Here is a 15,261-nt window from a genome sequence, read left to right on the forward strand (position 1 = left end):
AGTCCGCAGGACCGCATCTGTAGAGGCTGCGGCATGGCCAACCCAGGTCTCGGCCATTAGTGCAACCTCCTTTGCCAACTTTGCGGGTGTGAGCACTTAATGGCCCATAAGAATCGCAAGGCTCGCTTCAAGACGCCATATAGTCAAGAAACGACGTTGGGAAAGACAACGAGAACTGGAAGAAGAATTCCTAGCGTCGGAGGCTACGAGGGAATCAGTTGGGCGCCCTTACCGGGAGAGCAGGCCCCGTTCGCGCTCGAGGGCCCGCTCGAGAACCCGAAAGTCCAGATCATGGAGCCGCACACCCGGACCGGCCCGAACCTTATCCAGGAGCCGTACGCGCCCGCAAAGTTCGCAAAGTTCGCAGGAGCCGTACGCGCCCGCGGAGGCGGCCCGGCGGTAGAAAAGGTGACCACCAAGGTGAGCTGGGCAGACGCGCTCAAAGGCTCGTCGCGCCGCGGCGGATCTGAGACTGCAGCTTGAAGGGAAATAGCTGAAATGAGACGGGAAAATGCACAGTTGATAGAATGAATCTCACACCTCACGAGAGAAATCCAGGATCTTAAGAATAGTCGAAGGGTGGAGATATCCCCCCGTCTGAGTAATTGTAGGGCAGGTGCAGCTGCAGTAACCCCCGATAATTGCATGGAGGAGGACGACAACCCTCCGCCACCTAAGAGAAAGGCTCCGACCGTTAGCAGCCAAACCGGGTCGCAATTGGCAGACCTAGGGCAGAAATTAACGAAAATGCAAAATGTACTCAAAGAACAAGCGGAAGCCGTCGGCAACCTCACGCTGGCGGTCTCGACCATAATGTCGAGACTTGACAAATTCGAAAACAACGCGGCCAACCTGAGTGTTAGGGTCGTCAAACTGCAGCCAGTTACCCCCACAGGGGCCCCCATAACTGGGGTCACATCTAATCAATTCCACGACGCCGCTGCAAACACCGCAGCAGCATCTGGGGTCGTTCAGACCGCCACCCCACGACCAGACCAAAATAGACAAACATGGTAAAAGAGTTGCGCTGACGATATGGTAGTGGAATTGCAGGAGTTACGCCGCAAGAAAAGTGGTCCTGCAACAACACCTTAATAGCAAATCGAAACCCGATGTAATAATACTACAAGAGAGACACGAATTAGCAAAACTACCCGGTTACCAAGCCATTGGTCCCCCATCCGGGGAGAACCACGTGGCAACTACTTTGGTCAGGAAAGGCTTAGTGGTCGTTCGTCAAGACATTTAAGGTCATCATCATAATTATCATCATCATCATGATCAGCCTCGTTACGCCCACTGCAGGGCAAAGGCCTCTCCCATACTTCTCCAACTACCCCGGTCATGTACTAATTGTGGCCTTGTTGTCCCTGCAAACATCTTAATCTCATCCACCCACCTAACTTTCTGCCGCCCCCTGCTACACTTCCCTTCCCTTGGAATCCAGTCCGTAACCTTAATGACCATCGGTTATCTTCCCTCCTCGTTACATGTCCTCGACCACGAGGTCAAGGACATTAAGGTAGCGCAGACTGAACAAGCATTCATAGAAATAGTAACCAAAAGAAAGAGCCAATCCAGCGCGTTTATCCTCAATCTATACAGCAACCCCGCGCACATAGGACAGCGCTTCCTAACCCTTTTAGGAGGGCCACCGACATTGCGGGCTTCCATCCCCTACTAATCGGGGGAGATTTTAACGCGCCACACGCAGCGTGGGGCTAGGCCTATACGAGAGCCAAAGGGAAGGCTTTATGGCAGGACATACAGGAGACAGGCCTCACACTCATAACCGACCCCAGCTCCCCCACCAGAATGGGAACCGGGCTGACAAGATACACCACGCCCGATCTAACATTAGTGAAGAACACGAGAGGGGTCAGTTAGAATAACACGTTCGAAGACCTTGGTAGTGACCACAGAATTCTCGAAACGAAATTATTGGAGAATTTAATGATCGAACCCACCATAACCTTCAGATGGACGGACTGGGACCAGTTCCGTAAGAATCAAGCCGGAATGACGCCCGCGCTCATCACAGACATTCAACATTGGGCCGAAAAAGGGATGGCTGACGTCACTGAAGTAACAAAGACCGTGACGCCAGAACTTCCCGTCGAGAAGATCGACAGCCGCCTGGAGCACATGTGGGAGGCCAAACGATCGCTTCAAGCCGGGTGGCAGAAACAAAGACACAATAGGAAGTTGAAGAAACCCATAGCGTTACTCAACAAACACATAAAAGAACACTGCAGAACTCTCAGTAAACAGCCATGGGAAGAGACCTGCAACGCGATGGACGGACGGATTGGCACCGGTCACACATTGCGCCTGCTCCGACACCTGCTAGACCCGACCAAGACCAGGGCAACACATAGGGAAACCATGCGCAAGATAATACACACACGTCAAGGACGAGGAAGAAATCCTTTCCGAACTCTGCGATAGATACGCCCCGCAGAACACGACTATTCAACACGGGGAGTACGCGGGAAAACCCAACTTCTCTGTCGACAGAGGCTATGGCGAGGAAGAAATCTGGGCCGCTTTGCAAAAGCTCAACAGCAAGTCGCCCCGGGACCGGACGGTGAAACTAATAAGGCGCTTCGTAACTTCAACAACGAGGCCGCCTCAGAACTGACCAAGTGCATTAACGATTGCTGGACCCGAGGATCCATCCCCGACCAGTGGAAAAGAGCAAAAAGGGTGCTCATCCCCAAACCAGGGAAACCCCCAGATCTCGCCAACCTTCGACCAATATCTCTTACGTCATGCGTGGGGAAGTTGATGGAGCACGCCTTTTTCACCCGGAGCAACGCACACTTGGACGACGTCAAAGCGTATTCGGACACCATGCATGCGTTTCGAGCTCATCTCTCGACGCAGGATGCAATGTTGCAAATCAAACACCAGGTACTCGACAAGACAAGAGGCACCAGGGCCATTCTAGGATTAGACCGCAAGAAAGCCTTCGACAACGCAGCTCACGCAGCCATACTACGCAGCATTGCCGCACTCAATCTAGGAAACCGAGCGTACAGCTATGTTCAGGATTTCCTCACAAACAGGAAAGTCTCCTTAACGCTGGGCAAACTCGCATCCGAAGACAGGAACATGGGCAGCGTCGGCACCCCACAAGGGCCGGAATTCTCGAAGATGCTTTTTAATCTCATTATGATCGGCCTCCCCGAGCGCCTCAACGCTATCGAGGGAGCGCATCACACAATATCATCATCATCAGCTTGGTTACGCCCACTGCAGGGCAAAGGCCTCGCCCATATTTCTCCAACAATCCGGTCATGTACTAATTGTCGCCGTGTCGTACCTGCAAACTCCTTAATCTCATCCGCCCACCTAACTTTCTGCCGCCCCCTGCTACGCTTCCCTTCCCTTGGAATCCAGCCCGTAACCCTTAATGACCATCGGTTATCTTCCCTCCTCATTACATGTCCTGCCCATGCCCATTTCTTTTTCTTGATTTCAACTAAGATGTCTTTACCTCGCGTTTGTTCCCTCACCCAATCTGCTCTTTTCTTATATCTTAACGTTACAACCATCATTCTTTCCATAGCTCGTTGCGTCGTCCTCAATTTAAGTAGAATAACCCTTTTCTTAAGCCTCCAGGTTTCTGCCCCGTAGGTGAGTACTCGTAAGACACAGCTATTATACACTTTTCTATTGAGGAATAATGGCAACCTGCTGTTCATGACCTGAGAAAGCCTGCCAAACGCACCCCAACCCATTCTTAATCTTCTGATTATTTCCGTCTCATTATCCGGATCCGCCGTCACTACCTGCCCTAAGTAGATCTATTCCCTTACCACTTCCAGTGCCTCGCTACCTATTGTAAATTGCTGTTCACTTCGGAGACTGTTAAACATTACTTTAGTTTTCTGCAGATTAATTTCTAGACCCACTCTTCTGCTTTGCCTCTCCAGGTCAGTGAGCATGCATTGCAATTGGTCCCCCAAGTTACTAAGCAAGGCAACATCATCAGCCAATCGCAAGTTACTAAGGTATTCTCCATTAACTTTTATCCCCAATTCTTCCCAATCCAGATCTCTGAATACCTCCTGTAAATACGCTGTGAAAAGCATTGGAGAGATCGTATCTCCCTGCCTGACGCCTTTCTTTATTAGGATTTGGTTGCTGTCTTCATGGAGGACTACGGTGGCTGTGGAGCCGCTGTAGATATCTTTCAGTATTTTTACATACGGCTCGTCTACACCCTGGTTCCGTAATGCCTCCATGACTGCTAAGGTTTCAACAGAATCAAACGCTTTCTCGTAATCAATGAAAGCTATATATAAGGGTTGGTTATATTCCGCACATCTCTCTATTACCTGATTGATAGTGTGAATATGGTCTATTGTTGAGTAGCCTTTACGAAATCCTACCTGGTCCTTTGCTTGACAGAAGTCTAAGGTGTTCCTGATTCTATTTGCGATTACCTTAGTAAATACTTTGTAGGCAACTGACTGTAAGCTGATTGGTCTATAATTTTTCAAATCTTTGGCGTCCCCTTTCTTATGGATTAGCATTATGTTAGCGTTCTTCCAAGATTCCAGTACGCTCGAGGTCGTGAGGCATTGCGTATACAGGGTGGCCAGTTTCTCTAGAACAATCTGTCCACCATCCTTTAACAAATCTGCTGTTACCTGATCCTCCCCAGCTGCCTTCCCCCTTTGCATAGCTCCGAAGGCTTTCTTTACTTCTTCCGGCCTTACCTGTGGGATTTCGAATTCTTCTAGACTATTCTCTCTTCCATTATCATCGTGGGTGCCACTGGTACTGTATAAATCTCTACAGAACTCCTCAGCCACTTGAACTATCTCATCCATATTAGTAATGATATTGCCGGCTTTATCTCTTAACGCATACATCTGATTCTTGCCAATTCCTAGTTTCTTCTTTCCTGCTTTTTAGGCTTCCTCCGTTCCTGAGAGCATGTTCAATTCTATCCATATTATACTTCCTTATTTTAGCTGTCTTACGCTTGTTGATTAACTTCGAAAGTTCTGCCAGTTCTATTCTAGCTGTAGGGTTAGAGGCTTTCATACATTGGCGTTTCTTGATCAGATCTTTCGTCTCCTGCGATAGCTTACTGGTATCCTGTCTTACGGAGTTACCACCGACTTCTATTGCACACTCTTTAACGATGCCCACAAGATTGTCGTTCATTGCTTTAACACTAAGGTCCTCTTCCTGAGTTAAAGCCGAATACCTGTTCTGTAGCTTGATCTGTAATTCCTCTATTTTCCCTCTTACCGCTGACTCATTGTCGGCTTCTTATGTACCAGTTTCTTCCGTTCCCTCCTCAGGTTTAGGCTAATTCGAGTTCTTGCCATCCTATGGTCACTGCAGCGCACCTTGCTGAGCACGTCCACATCTTGTATGATGTGGACGTGCTCAGCAAGGTTCCCCACACAATATACGCGGACGATATTACGATCTGGGTGTGTGAGGGAAGCAACGGAGAAATCGAACAGTGGTTACAGACCGCGGTCGAGGTGGTGGAAGAGTACCTCATCGGAACCGGTCTCGTCTGCTCGCCAGAAAAATCGGAACTTCTCCTCTAGCACCCGACGCTTAGGGGAAGACCCCCCAAGGCTCACATCCAGCATGTTGCATACGAAGAAATTTGCATACGCACCGAAGACGGACAAGAAATACCCAGGGTAAAGCAGATTAAGGTGCTCGGACTCTTCATACAACCCAATGGCACCAACGGAGAAACGGTCAGGCATTTGGAGGCTAAGATCACGAACGCGATGAGGCTCATCAGAAGAATAACCAACAGACACCAGGGTATGAGGGAGGCCAGCGTCGTCAGAATCATACACTCCTTCGTTATTAGCCACATTACATATGTGGCTGTCTACCACAACTGGTACGCGGCAGAATATGTCAAACTCAACACCCTCATTAGAAGAACACACAAAATGGCACTGGGCCTTCCAGAAAGCGCAAGCACAGACTTCTGCTACAGCTGGGCGTCCACAACACGCTCGAAGAGTTAATTGAGGCACACCAAATCTTGCAACTCGAGAGACTAGCGAAGACACGTACGGGCAGGAGCATTCTGAACAAACTTGGGATAACTTACCACAATCAGCACGGCGAGAAGACATCCCTTCCAAGCGCGATCAGGGAAAACCTCCAGGTGTCTAATCTACCGAAGAACATGAACCCCGAATTAAATCAGGGTCGAAGAGAGACTAGAGCCAAGGCTTTACTACAAGCCTTTGGTAGGGACGAGGAAGCGCTGTTCGTAGACGCTGCTGAATAGGAGGATCGACGTGATTTCGCAGTGGAAGTCCTCAGTGCCGACAAACAATTGGTCAGTTACGCGGCAAAAACCCCGAGTTAGCGGGAGAGATGGCGATAGCCCTAGTAATCGTTAACCCCAGTTGCAGATATGTACTCGGCGACTCGCAGACGGCGGTCAGAAACTATGCACAAGGCGGAATTTCGCAGAAGGCTGAGGCTATACTCAAGACCAATGCGAACTATATCACCTCCGAGGAAACGGAGGAACGACACACTATATGGTTCCCTGCTCACATATCCCCCGATACCCCCGTACCCAACCTCAACGGGGAGGTCCACCGCGTAGCGCGAGGACTCACATTCCGCGCCCGCGTAGAAGGATCCTCTCTTGGGGTTGGAAATCCAACGGAGGCATGGACAGAGAGAGACAGAATGACCAGCTACTGTGATATTACAAAATTTTATCAAACCTCCAGGCGTGTTTATCCGCCTCCTAACCCTAAACTCAACTGGGCCAAGCGGTAGACTGGAGGTAGTTACAAATCAAGACCTTCCCCAACCCCGTCCATCTCATGAAGATATATCCGGATATCTATTCAGACGATAACTGCAAACTATGCGGCAGGGATCACGCATCTCTTAGACACATTCTCTGGGAATGTGAGGTTATAATGCAGAGAAAATGCAGTTTCCTCAGATGAAGCTGCGGCGGGATGGACGGCCGCATTGCGCAGCTCAAACCTCCAAGAACTATGGGTCATCCAGCAAGCCCATGAGGCGGCGAGGAGACAGTATCTCCGGACCTCCTCGGGGGTGGCCTACGCCCAGCCCACGAATTCGCCGGATCTTCAATAAGGTTGTTCCAACCACCACCGGTGTCTTTAAAGAGATGCTTTCTTTGCCTCTTCCGTCGAATTTCCTAGTGCTACTGCTGCTGCTGTCCGGCACACCGCGTCGGGGGGTGGTTCAGAGCGTGTGTATACAGGAGCGAGTGAAGGATGAAATGCAGCGCGAGAAACTCGTTTTCACTCCACCGCTCCACGGTTGGATGTTATGAGCGTCACCTTTGGAACGGGGCCACAAAGCTCTTGCTATTATACTGCGTAATGTCCTGCCTAGGTTATAAAAAGAAAAAGAAAAAAAGACACTGTGAACTTCCACAACCTAAAATTCTGATCCCCTATTGAAAACTTTGCTTCTGTGCGTCTCCGTTTTTTGTCCTTTCCCTACTTTTCTTCAACCAATTTTCCAATCGCCTCTTACTAATCTCCATTGCGGACATGTCTACTTTTCCGCTACTCTCGCTGTACCCAAGGGCTTCAAGGAGGCCAGTGGTGCCTAAATCGACCGTTGGGTAGACGTCTTCACATTCTGATAAAACATGCCCCATAGTTTCCCTAGCTTTACCGCAGCAGGCACATGCTTCTTCTTCCGTCTTATATCTCGCTTTATAGGTGCGTGTTCTAAGGCATCCCGATCTCGCTTCGAAAAGTAATGAGCTTCCCTTTGAGTTATCATAAATTGTTTCTTTCCCAATTTCGTTTTCTTCCTCTTAAGTAGTTACTCATGGCAGGTTTCTTTTCCATTGCCGCCACCCATGAGATTATTTCAGCCTCTATGACTTTTCGTTTGACGTTCTTTGCTGCTGTGTTGCCCACCCTACATGCCGCATACTTGCTGGTAAGCTTCCTGGTTTTTTTCCTCCACTGTGAATCAATGTTTTCTCTGTACAGATACCTGGAAACACTCTACTAGCCCATTTACTTTCTTCCATATTCCTCAGCCGTTCGTCATACTCCATTTTACTGCGAGCTTCCCTCATTTCAAAACGAGTCCAGCCCATCATATCACCCTGCACAGCTTCATTTGTAGTCTTCCCGTGAGCGCCAAATGCGAGGCGACCCACTGAACTTTGGTTCCCATCGAGTCCTGATTGTACCCCTGATTTAAAGCAAACAATCGCATTTCCAAAAGTAAGTCCTGGAACCATTACACCTTTCGACATACCTCGGACGACCTCGTACCTATTGTATCACCATAGCGCTCTGTGCTTCATTATGGCTGCATTTCTCTTCCCCTTCACTGTTATTGTTTCTTTCTGTTTCCATTTATCTATTGCCTTCATGTATCCATATACCAAGATATTTATAATATTTTACCTGAGGTATTTCCTAGCCCTGTATTGACACTGTCTGTTCACTGTTTTTATTGAATATCATACCACCTGATTTTCTAACGCGAAATTTCAAACCTAAATTGTTGCCTTCCTGTCCACAGATATTAGCCAGACGTTGCAAATCACTTTGCTTGTTAGCTGGCAACACAATGTCGTCCGCATAAAATAAACCTGGGAGCTGCTGCTCTATTATTGTACCCGACTGTTTGTATGAGAGATTAAAGCCGATATTACTTCCTTCTAGCACCCTCTCCATCCTCACTTCTAATAAAGCATGCTCCATCGTTTCCCTAGCTTTACCGCAGCAAGCACATGCTTCTTCTTCCTTATATCTTGCTTTATAGGTGCGTGTTCTAATGCATCCCGATTACGCTTCGAAAAGTAATGAGCTTCCCTTGGAGTTATCTTAAATTGTTTCTTTCCTGATTTCGTTTTTTCCTCTTAAGCAGTTACTCATGGCAGGTATCTTTTCAATTGCCCCCACCCATTACATTATTTCAGCCTCTCTGACTTTCCCGTCGAATATGGACAATGCCCTCTGACCGCGTCGAATGTGCACAATGCCCTCTGGATCTCCCTGCACGTCGCCACTTTAGCCTCTTGACAGCTGTAACTATCCGTGACTCCCCTTAAAAGCATTGCCGAAACTACAGTGCTTCGCTTTCTACTAACGTGCGAGTCCAGGGGGGACGTAGCTAGAACTGTAGATAGAAGGAAGTAGAAGAGGCAGTTCCCATATAATGGGGGGGTGTTAGGGTTGGTCGGACACCGCGAGCGATACGTCATCCCCCTACCTTCTACTTCGTCGGACACCGCGCGCGATACGTCATCCCCTTACCTTCTACTTGGTCGGACACCACGGGCGGTACGTCATCCCCTTACCTTCTACTTGGCCGGACCCCACGGCGCCGAAGAGGTCATTCACCCGACCTTCTCCCAGGATTCGTCGAAAAGAGGATCGACTTCTCCTTCCCGTGCTCGGTAATGCAGGAGGAGGGGCCCTCTCTCTGTGCCTTTCACGTGTCATCGACGGAAGCAAGATCCCGCCCCCACTTGTAGAGAGCCTATTTAAGGGGCTCCGAAATGTACTTTTGATATACTTCATACTTCATGCTCTTCTTATTTTCTTTCAGCTACCTTTTAATAAACAGTGCAAGTTTCGCACTAGCAAATCGTCTTGCCCTTGCTCGGTCGCCATGGTCTACCGGATTCCTGCAGCCCGCCGACAACGCTACGCTACCCAATAAGTAATGTCTGTCGAGCTTCGATAGGCAGGCGCCGCGACTTCTCGGCAGCAGTACGGTACGCTACCCTGGAGTACGCAAGAAACTGGTTGCTAACGGTAGGATCGCCTACAAATGCAACAAACTGGTTGCTAACGGTGGGATCGCCTACAAACGCAACAGGGAGGGGGGGAGGTGACGTGAGAAGGTAAGGATACCCTACTACGACACGGTACGTTCCTGCTGTTTCAGAAAAATAAACACCTTGCAAATATGTCAAGCCGACAAGCTATTCAGGGCGTGCAGAAGCAGAGCCGCATTGAAAAAAGCGCACCGCTGGGTCCAGGCGACACTACGGAAGCGGTCGACCGTCAAATCAACCCTTCGGTGCCCGCCGCGGTAGCTTCACTGCTGTGTCATTGCTAGAGGTCTCTGATTTTAACCCAACCGAGGCAGCCGCATTTCGAAGGGGGCGAAATATAGAACGCACGTGAACTTAGATTTCGTGACACGTTAAAGAACATCACGGTGTCAAAATTCATCTGGAGTCCGCCACTACTGCGTGCCTCGTAATCAGATTGTGGTTTCGGCACGTACAGTCCCATAACCCCATGGGCGGTAGGATGGATGGATGGATGGAAGGTAGGAGCGTCCCCTTTGAAACGGGGTGATGGCAGTTGCCGCCATGCTCAGCTTTTTATTTTTGTTTAACTGTGTTGTATGGTATTAAAATTTGCCATTTTCATTACATACGTCTTCCTACACTTTTAACCTTATGTCACCTCTCTGCTTTTGAGTCACCAATCACCCAATCCCTTTTTGCTAATTTCCACCACATATTTATTTACATGACTATTGTTATCTCTAAACCCTAGGGCCTCAGGAAGCGTGACTGTGCCCGCATCAACATCGGCATGGATACCAACACATTTTGAGGTGTTCTATTGTTTCTACAGATTTACCACACAGTACATGTGTCTTCTTCGTCGTTAAATTTCTTTTTATAGCTGCGCGTTCTAAGACATCCTGACCTAGCTTCAAGGAGTAGGAAACTGCCTCTTGAGTTATGACAAAAGGCTGCCTTCCTGGTCTGCTGTTTCCAGTATCGATATACTTCAACACTACGCTTCTTTTCCATTTAATTTATCCAATTGTTACCTTACGCGTTTTTAACCTGTCGTTTAATGATATGTCTTTCTCCATCCTCGTGCCTGGCATACTTACTGGTTAGCTTCCTATTTCTTTTCCGCCATTGTGAGTCAACGCTCTTTCTGTATAGGTATTGAAATACCTTAGCTGCCCACCTGTTATCGTCCAGTTTCCTCAGGCGTTTCTCGTATAGGACTTTACTCTGAGCTTGCCGTGCTTATAACGATGCCCAGCCCATATCCCCTTGTACTGCCTCGTTTGTGGCGTTCCCGTGGGCATCCAGTGCTAATCTTGCAACAGCTCTCTGATTTACTTCTAGTCTCGACTGAACTTCTGCCCTTAAGCGCAAGACCGCATTCCCGAAAGTAAGCCCCGGCACCATTATTGCATCGAATAAAACAGATGAAGTCATTAGGTTACTAAGGAGAATTACCAATAGACACAGAGGCTTAGGAAAAGACAGCACTTTGAGGCTAATAAATGCCTTTGCTCTCTGTCACTTCACTTATGTGGCTGGATTATTCAAATGGAAGCAGGCAGAACTTAACAAACTTAATGTGATGCTCAGGATGCTCGTTAAGGTAGCCCTAGGGATACCCAGTAACGCTGCAACCGACAAACTCATGAGTCTAATGGTGCACAACGCAATGGAAGAAATCGCGGGGACCCAACAGCTAGCGCAACACAAAAGATTGACAAAATCACGAGCTGGCAGGAACATATTACAGGCAATAGGTGCAGAACTGAATACACTAAGGAGCCCAATAGAGGCTGAAATAGAATTAAGGACTGACGTTAGGAACAAGATCAGAACGAACCCTCTCCCAGAAACATGCATCCAGAATATAATGTCGAAAGGAGAAAGGCAGGAGCTAAAGCACTCTTGCAGGAAATAGAGCAGCAGAACCAACTGGCAGCTATAGTTGATGCTGCCTGAGTGAAAGGTAAAGAAGCATATACGGCCATTGTCTCAAATTATCAAGGGAAGGTGCAAGATCCTATCACTATTTTTACCAAGGACTCCATGGTGGCGGAACAAGTGGCAATTGCTCTAGCCATCAGGAGTAATAAGTGGGCTTGCATTTACAGTGATTGGAAATCCGCTATAAACTGTTTTCATAAAGGCTACGTAGCTGGAGTTGCAGCTTTCACACACACACACACACACACCATTACTCCTTTCCAAATACCTCTCAGTACTTCGTACCTGTTGTACCCCCCCCCCCCCCCCCCACACACACACACACAATGCCCTATGTTTCATTATCCCGGCATCTCTTCGCCCTTTTGCTTTGATAGACTGTTCGTGCTTTTCCGTGTACATCTGCCCTTTGTTTATCCGTACCCCGAGATATTTATATTCGGCCACTCGGGGTATTTCATGGCATTGTATTGTAAGCTCCTGATCAGTTGTATCGTTGAAAAACATCGCACCGGACTTAGCTGCGCTATAACTGAAACCTAGACTGTCTCCATCATCTCCCCGGTAATTTACCAGAGTCGCAAATCTTACTGGCTATCTGCTAACAGTACAATATCGTCCGCTTACATTAAACCCGGTAGTCGTTGCTCAACAACCTTTCCTCCTAATCTGTACGACAGATTATACCCTAGATTGCTTCCTTGTAACCTTCTTTCCATACTTATCATATAAAGCATGAACAGCAGCGGTGATACAGGACAACCTTGCCCTAATCCTTTGTGTAGCTCGAAAGTTGTCGCACTCTTCATTCCTTAATTCCCATGTTATTTCAACATTATTTTCTCGATAAATTTCCTGTAGCAAATCAATTACTTCATGACCGATACCTTCATCTTTTAATATGTTCCACAGGAGTTCCCTGTTCACGTTGTCGCATGCACCGCTTATGTCCAGGAAGGCTAAATACAAACGTCTATTTTCCGCCTTAGCTATTTCTATGCACTAGGTAAGCACGAAGAGGCTATCATCCAAGCGCCTATCACTCCAGAACCCGTTCTGAAGTTATCCGAGTATTCTATTACTTTCTACCCATGACTGCATTTTTAATTTCACCACCTGCATCGCCAGCTGCATCGCCAGACAAAAAAAAAAATACTGATGTTATCGTAATTGGTCGGAAGGATTTTATGTTAACCTTGTTGCCTTTCCCTTTATAAATCAAATTCATTTTACACTGTTTCCAGCTGTGTGGAATTTGCTTATTTGTTATGACTGCCTCCAATGCTTTTATCAGCGTTTCCTTGCTTCTCGGGCCAAGTTCATTAATTAACTTGAGTGGAATTTCGTCTATCCCTGCGGACGTGCATTTTGGAACATTTGCTTCCGCCTTTTTCCAGTTATGGCTCCGGCCACCGACGGTTTGCAAAATAGTGAGCGCCGTTTGGCGCAAAACCGGCAAAGCTGCGGCCCTCTGCGTGCGAAAGTATGTGGCTAGAAAGCGAGTGTCGTTTCTCGGCTTCTGCCTGGCCTCTGCCGCGGCAACCGCGTATGTTCACTGCGGCAAAAGTAATTGAAGACGCCGTCACTCCGTTCCAGTTTTCTTACCTGACATGGACCTCCGGCTTCTCGAAGCGTACCATTCAAACTGATTGCGTGTGGCAATATCTGCTTTCTATAACTGCCACTATTCGCCAGGCTCATCGAAGCTCGGCACTGAAGGAAGATTAGGTTAAAAATATGTATTCAGAGGCTGCTGCTGCCAGCACGGGACTGATGCTAGCGACATGCACTCCTTCAACAAAGAGCGGAATGCACGTCGTCGAAACACACTGGCGATGTGTCGCCCAGTGGCCACACTTGGTTTCGCAGACTGGCCGCGCATAGCGACCACCATGCAAGGCAGCTCGCGTTATTTGCTTTTTGCTGCCGACAAAGTATAGAGAGAACTAACTCTGTGTTCATAACACCGTAACATAATTATCTAGACGCTAAAAGGCTCACACAAATAAACACTTTATTATTTGTGGCGCTTTCATTACAAGCGCCGTCGGCTGCTGCTTCGATAACCGGGAGCTAGGCCTACCGGTTTGAGCGATCGTCGGCTGCCGACAAAGTCAGCGCGCCGATCGCGTGATGCTCCATTTAGGAGAGTTTACCGTACTAATATCGTCCATCTGCAACAGAGCAAAATGTCACGGAGCTGTTTGCTTTATTACGACTGTCCATTTTCGCGTACGGTAAATACGGGAAAGTCTCAAACGACGCGCCGTTTTCTTGAATGTATGCAGTAACGGCCACCAATGAAGACGGCCTACGGCCTTGCTCACTGACCGTAGGTGTCGCCGGTTACGATAAAGCTTCTGTTAGCAATTGAACGCATAGTTTTTGCGAACTCTTTAATGGATGGATGGATGGATGGATGGATGGATGGATGGATGGATGGATGGATGGATGGATGGATGGATGGATACAACTTTCTTGTACGTCCGGCAAGGTTTAACACGACCCGGGATCAGGTCTCCCACGGGGTAACGTCAAGGCACTGCCTCAACGCCACCTCATGGGCTTGCTGGACTGCCTACGTCTGGATTCCGAGGTCTGAGCTGCGCAGAGCGGCGGCCCACCTCGACGACAGGGTCGCCGGAGTAACTGCCATCCCTCCTATAACTACATTGCACTCCCACACCATGTGTTCGAGTGTTGCTGGTCCTTCCTGGCACAATTTGCACAAGTCGTCCTGATGCTTATCTGGGAAGATACGTTTCAGACGGAATGGATTAGGGAAGGTGTTCGTCTGGAGTTGTCTCCAGGCGACGGCCTGCCTCCTGTTCAATTTGGGACTCGGCGGTGGGTATATTCTTCTGGCGTTCAAATATGCACCGGTTATGTCGTTGTATCTAGGGAGCCTGTCCCGTTCAGCCTGAGAAGCGTTCGCTATCGTGCGAGAGGCGTTGCCCTGTTAGGCGCGGTGGGTCATGTCTCGCGCCGTCCGGTGCGCCGTCTCCTTTAGGTTCGGAAGCGCGTCGCCTTCTGCGGTGACGTGCGCGGGGAAGCATATGATCCTCGAGCTCTTTAATACATGCATGAATATTATGAGGCTAAACGAAAAATAGATCTGGATATCTGTATACCGTCGCCAGAAAAGAGCAAACCAGGGGCCCTATAACGTAAAACTATTCCAATATGTTTTTATTCCAATCTCCTGACGTCAAATTTACGTAACCGCCGACGCAAGCATCGGGCGGTCGCCCGCAGCGTTGTCTGAACAGACAAATCAAACGCTCTCCTTGTTCATAGGAGGTCACTTTTGTTTGCTAACAATAGGCGAGGAGCACGCTCAAGTGGAGAGGGATGCGATGGGGCCGAGCCACTGCACTGAAAATCGATAACCGGACGAAGAGGGTGGTACCGGCATCTGCGATTGGTCCGTGTTCCCTTACTTAGCTTGCGGTGGCTCGTCGACAATCGCGGCGGCATGCAACGGAAGCTTAAGAATGATGCTAAAACGGATCCTCAGCAAG

The sequence above is a fragment of the Dermacentor albipictus genome, unplaced genomic scaffold (assembly GCF_038994185.2).
Source record: "Dermacentor albipictus isolate Rhodes 1998 colony unplaced genomic scaffold, USDA_Dalb.pri_finalv2 scaffold_11, whole genome shotgun sequence".
In the NCBI taxonomy this organism is placed as follows: domain Eukaryota; kingdom Metazoa; phylum Arthropoda; class Arachnida; order Ixodida; family Ixodidae; genus Dermacentor; species Dermacentor albipictus.